Below are 6849 nucleotides of genomic sequence, written 5' to 3' on the forward strand. Positions count from 1 at the left end.
ACAACAAAAATGGCGGCGATCTCAACTGGTCTATTGTGTGATGTCATTCTCTATTTAACAGACCTGGTAACAGACTCTTAGCCATGTTAAATGTTATTTTGTTTTACCACGGTAAAAGAAGGCAATTTTTTTCGATTTAAAATGAGTTTTTCCATTTAACACGCTTTAACATGTTAAACCAAAGATCATGAATACCCCTATTATAACTTCTACAGCCGCTAGAACTGTTATGGTCAGCGATAACGCAACCTACCAGCTAACAAGGGAACTACTACAATCAGGCAAACGCCTTTATAATATTTGTAATATTCCTTGTATATACTTTAATTTCATAAATGTAACAACTATATAAGATATTGTAATATTCATAAATGTATTATTTGAATTAATAAAGATTACAATAGAATTTCCGATCTACTGAAAGCTAACGTCTTACACTTTGGTAGACGTCCTGGCCATGGGAAGGACTTCGGGCTCTGCAGCTTGAAGTCATTACACCACCACTGTCAGCCGGAGTGGTCCCTCCCCATTTTATGTAAGCCCCCAGCTATTATGTCACCAATGTGAAACCGCCTTCAGTGGACCCTGTAACCCATCTTACACTGTCATACGGCAAACAAAGTAATTATGTAAAATTTGTATATATTGTAATATCCTCTTTTTTAATAAATAGTTGATATTTATAGATAAATGATTTTAGTTACGTTTTTATTTTATGTATATTGTTTCAGTATTGCATATTTGTTATTTTAAATCAAAAAGCAAGCTAACCAATTTTCATTGTCTATAATAAATTCGTGTTTCAAAACAAAACCAAGATGGGGGTACGTATCCTTCAGTCAACAAGTCCGTTGAATCAAGGCCATGTTGAGCAGATTCAAATAGCATAAAAACTATTTTAACTCTTCCCATCATAATTGAAAATACAGTAAATTTAAGAAAAAATAGAAGTCAAGAAATAGTGCTAAAGAATAATATTCAGAAAGTAAATCATTTGCAAAAATACCTAACTGTTGTGCAATAATCGATGTTTACATGGAACATCGAGACAGGTTTTGGTTTTTGGAGGGCTTTCGTTGTTTGGGAACGAGTGGGAAATGATGTTTCCAGGTTGAGGAGGTCCCCATCAATTTCTGTCCAGCAAGGGTGGACATCTTGAAAAAGGAAGACAACCAAGAAGAAAAAGGGAGAGGACGTCCGTCGGCTGAAAGCGGGAAAGATTGAAGCCATTGTTGTGAGAGAGACATAGCTTTTTGGAAGGACTGGAAGCCATTTTTGACGGTAGGACATAGCATTATAGAAAAGAAGATACCAAGAATCATCAAAAGAAGAGTCTATGAAATTAGTTAGTTTTGTTATACCTAAATTTAAATACATGTGTAAAATAGATATTAATTTAATTAAGTGTTAATAGTAAAAGTGTCTGTTTCTGATTGCCTAGAAACCCGCCCTGAGATTAAGAGTCTTTTATATTATAAAATTTAAATAAAATTCTATTATCTATTTAATATTAAAGTTTTCAAATTAGATCCCAAGCTATCCTTTAAATAGGAAATTAGTTAAAAGTAATAAAATTCCATTCATTTTATTTTAATAAATTTATGATTTTTACAATATACTATGTATTATATTATATATTTGTACTTGTAATTATATATAAATAAGAGGATTTTGAAAATAAAAAAAAACATCTGCATTATCAGTCGGAATTGTCCCTCCCCATTCTCTGTGAGCCCTCCAGCAAAGATGCCATGTATAAACCTCCTTCAGCGAACCCAGTGTTCTCATCTTAAAACTTCATGCAGCAATAAAAGTTAGATGTATATTGTGTATATAGAATTTAGGTTAAGTTAATTGTATATGTTTAAAAATAAAGAAATTAGGAGGTAAGAAAAAAAAGCCTATCTGTGAATTGCCATTGTTTACTTTATATCCTATTTTAGAGGAATCGGGAAAAAAAAAACATTTATATTCATATTGAATCAATACAATCTTTTTGGGCCGCCCATAGCTCAGTGGTTAAGACACAGTCTTACCAATTTGATGTCTATTGGCGGTGCCAGTTCAAATCCGGCCTGGGACGTTGACTTTTTTCATTGAGTGGCGGTTCCACAAAATGAAGAACTTTGACCCCCAACCATGGTTAGGTAATATAGGACTCCAATGGGAGTCTTGCCCGAAAAAAAAAAATAAAAATACAATCTTTTTGTTTGTTAACAACATGCATGTTGTCTTTAGTTTCACTATGACCTCTCTGGATCTCTCCTCCTTCCTACCCATTCTCTCCAATCATAAGGGTGTCTGTGTTTGTCTAGTTTTCTGTCAGGACTTAGGTCTGTGTTTTTGTAGTATTCTGTCAGGATTTATGGTCCCCTTCATCTAGTAACCTGTCAGGACTTACACTTTCCTTCCTGCCTGTTTTGAAAGTTTCCTTCAGGCATGGACTAGCCACTAGTAACCAATCATAACTTATATGCATTGCCCTTTACAACAGTGGAAAGTACAAAATATTCATTCATTAACATCAGCTCTACAAAAAATTTGTTCTATATATAGTTCAAGAGCCTGGTGGAAAAAAAGGAATTAAAATTAAAACTACTCTAACTCCTAGTCATAATTGACAAGTCTGCCAAGTATAGTTAAGGAGAATACAAAATGTTTCAAAACGTTAAAAAAAAAAATTATTTTTCATTCGAAGTTCTATATCTTTGAAACTATTTACAACACTATAGATCCTAATAGGTTACATCATTTAAAGAAGAGTAAATATGCGCTCTAGTAAAGCTGTTTACTTTCGATAGTTCCTGAGATACAGAATTTTGAAAATGAAATATTATTGATTTTTCAAAATTCTGAGTATCAGGAACTATTGAAAGATAAAGATAAAGATTTCCCACAATAAATTCACAAATTTACTGTGGGAAATCATTGACAGGAACCATGAGACGTACAGTACGCAAAGCACAGTCCCCTTGGTCGACGTCCTCGCCGAGGGAAGGACTTCGGGCTCTGCAGCTTGAAGTCATCACACCATCACCACCAGCCGGAATGTCCCTCACATTCTTTGTTAGCCCCCGGCTATAGAGCCACAAAATGTAAAAACTGCCTTCAGCGGACCATGTTTTGCTGATCTTATAATGCCGTAAGGCAAAACAAGAAAAATTGTAAATAAATGTATTGTATATTATTTTTATTGTAATAATATAATCCGTATTGTATATATATTTATTAATATATATATAGTTTAGAAAAAAAAAAATCCACAGCCTCTACTTGAGATAGATTTGGTTAATAGCCGATCCCGATTTCTAAGTGGTTGTTAATTTTTGATCTCCCTTGACATGATCCCTCTCCTCTACCTGTTATCCCTCAAAACCTCCGAGAGGAAACTACCATCTGATCTTACATACTTCCTTTGGCTCTGTGGACCACTACCTAGTCAGACTAGTACCTGGCAGGATGATGTCACTTTCCTGCATCACTCTGGCGCTAGCTACCCTGGCATACCACTCTCCTATTTATCAGAATAGCACCCAGTAGGACAAGGTTACCATCCTCTGAGATATTGGGGTTGTTACCGTTAGTCTAATTATCTTCCTTGTCAGGAAGATATATACCTTTACATACTGAACACCCATTGTCAAGGCCTTCTGGACAAGCAGAATAACCAAGAGAACAACCCACCTGGACAGAGGGATAAAACCTCCAAAAGTAAGTTTTTCTTTTTTATGTTTCTCTGAGTTATGCTAGTTATCTCATTATTGTTTTTTTTTCACTCCTAGTGAAGAGGTAAAGGAAAGAAGAGGAAAAAACACAAAATCAGATTGAAAGGTTAGAACAAATAAATAAGTTTAGTTTATCTGTGTATTTTGGCGGACCACACCCCCGACCATCTTCTCCTCACATTAATGCACTGTCAACTATTAACACCTCATTATATATCTTTTATTTATCAATTGAATAACGTTTTATATTACAATTTGTCCCTTTTCAAACCTAGCTCATCATAACTGATCAATTCTAGCAGGAAAATCTTAATATTGTAATAGGGTAGTAGTAGATTTACAATTCTAGCAGTACTAGGCTGATTGAGTGAGCTCCTTCTCCAAATAGGAGATTTTGAGATCCAATTACAGTAGATAAAATTTCCTACTAGAATTGACAGTTCTACTCTAATTATTATTCTAGTACTAATATTTTACCTTAAGCTGTAAGTGGGAATGCTTGATCATTTTAATAAAAGTTTAATTCATTATTTCATTTCCAGAACTTTCACTTCAGTTAACCAGGCCCAAGATTGGGACTGTTTTTTTTTTTTTTTAAGCATTCTACATCACCATAATTAAAAGCACTTACATTATACATTTAAATATTAATATCTGTCTTATATAAATATGTGTCCAGAATTATGGTAACACATTTTGTGAGATAAAACTAAAAAAACACATAAAATATCTATAATTCAATAATGATTGTGTTAAACTAATTGTCTAATTTTCGATAAAATTAACTCCATCAAATTATAAATTCTTGTCATTAAAATTAATTCGTCTGTAACAGGTAATTTTAATAAATAAAATCTCAGCATTTGATATTTTAATTACAGAGATGTGAAATGTTTTTTTTAAAAAAATTGTAATTTACCAAAATAGTTTATATAAAGTTTGAATCATTATTAACTATATTTAATGTATGATTTTAGATATTGAGTTTGAAAACGGACAATATATAGTTTGAAACGTCATCAAATTCATAAATATTAAATGTATAAAGTTTTTAAGGGTGTTTGATTTCCCAGAAGTTAAGTTGAATAATAATTAATGTAAACATTAATGATATGTAACATAATACAGAAAATATTTATTATCATTGAATTTATTAAGATATAGAATACCTTATGAAAAAATGAGTCAGAAATGAATCCATAGTAACCTTCAAAATATTCTATAATAAAAACATTTTTCCAATGTTTTAGTCTAAAACTGGATGTTTAACATTTGCCAAACAGAAAGAGCAGAAGACCTGGACTCAGAAATATTATGTTACTTGATTTTGAGAAACAGCTAATAAAATGTGACTTTTTAAATTTTATTTTTTATTATAAAATGTCCTTAGCTTAAATTTATTTATACAAAACATAGTTAAAAAAAGTCAAACATTTAGTTTTTTTTTATTAGATATTTTCCTGAAATGGTACTTAGCACTTCATCATCATATACAAAATATAATATAATATAAAAGGTAAAATAAATATGTACATGTACATGTTTGTAAATTTTAGTATTATATATTAAAAAAAACAATATTCTTTTATATATTCTCCTTGCTTATAAATAGATCACTTACATTACTTATGGTTTTGTAAATCACAGTTTCGCTGTTCCTTCATCTTTTGTGAGATCTAATGTTATAAAATTTTCACGATTTTATTTTTTTCAATTTTAATTAGCATTTTCATTGTTTTTGAAAAAGTTTAAGATGTGACTCATAAATAGTACTTTTTAAATAATAATTTCTTCATGCTTAAATTTTCATTCATACTTTCATATCGCTGAAGCATATTAAAAACTAATTGTTCTTAAGAATAGTTTGTCTATATAAAAATGTGAGATTACTTGAGTTTTAATTTTCTTTCGAAGGTTTCGAAAGATTGTCTTCTATGGGTTTATTTGGTATTATCAGCATTAAACCTGCAATTACTGAAAAAAAAAATTGTATTAATTATAATTGAATTTCTCTTGCCTATTATAGAAAATAGATAACTTTTTTTTTATAAGAATTTTAAAAACTAATCCTTTTGTTACCTACTTACCTAATCCTAATAATCCCATTCCATAAAATAAATACTCGCAATAAGTATAGATGAGGTTTGCCATTAGAAAGTTCAAAGATAAAGTACCTATCCTTGCAATCAACATTAAGACACAAATGCTGGTTGCTCTGCAAAAGAAATTTAAGTTAGTTTTAATAAATTTTATAAGTGTAGATGCAAAATTATATAGGTTTGTTTTAACACAACTCAGAACTATCAAACATGTGGAATACAAGAATTCGAATGAAAAAGTCATACTGTACATGCACCTGTTAGTTTGATGATAGTTTTGACTCGTGTTGAAACAAACCTGATAATGGTTTTATTAATAAATAAAGATTTTTGTATTGAGGACAGAAGGTTTGGGAGAGAAAGATCTTTGGAGCCGTTAAAGAGGAGCACAGGTGGAGAATCAGGAGCAATGACGAAATAAAGAATTGTATGGAGAGCCTGATATCCTCTGTGCTATTAAGAAGAACAGATCTTAGCCTGGTTGGGACATGTAGAAAGGATGGAGCCCTGCAGGCTACCTAAAAGGATGCTAAATGGTGCACCAGGAGGAAAAAGGAAAAGGGGCAGACCCAGGCGCTGGTGGCTGGATGATATGAGAGGGATGGGAGTCGAAAATTGGAGGAGTCTCGCTGGAGACCCCGAGGCATGGGAAAGAGTGGTGGCAGAGGCCCAGGTCCTACAAGGACTGTAGCGCCCAACAGTGAGTGAGTGAGTATTGAGGACAAGATTAATAAGATTCTATCTTTAGAATGCCATAAGAAATTGGTAAAAAAGAAAAATATAACATAATCTTATACCAATTAGTACATGAAAGTATTATAGGTGTTGTGGCCATCATGTTAAAATATAAAAATACTGATGTGTATGGTATATGTGTGTGGTAGTTTGTAGGTATATGTATTGTAATAATTTTAAAAATATTAAAAATAAAATAAAAAGAATCTTTGCTCGTTTTATAAAACTTTTTTCAAATATAAAAGATACTTTGGGTTCAAATTAAGAACTTTAAAATCAAATAGATAATA

Source organism: Halyomorpha halys, unplaced genomic scaffold, assembly GCF_000696795.3.
Source record: "Halyomorpha halys isolate HHAL.00 unplaced genomic scaffold, Hhal_1.1 Scaffold1678.1, whole genome shotgun sequence".
In the NCBI taxonomy this organism is placed as follows: domain Eukaryota; kingdom Metazoa; phylum Arthropoda; class Insecta; order Hemiptera; family Pentatomidae; genus Halyomorpha; species Halyomorpha halys.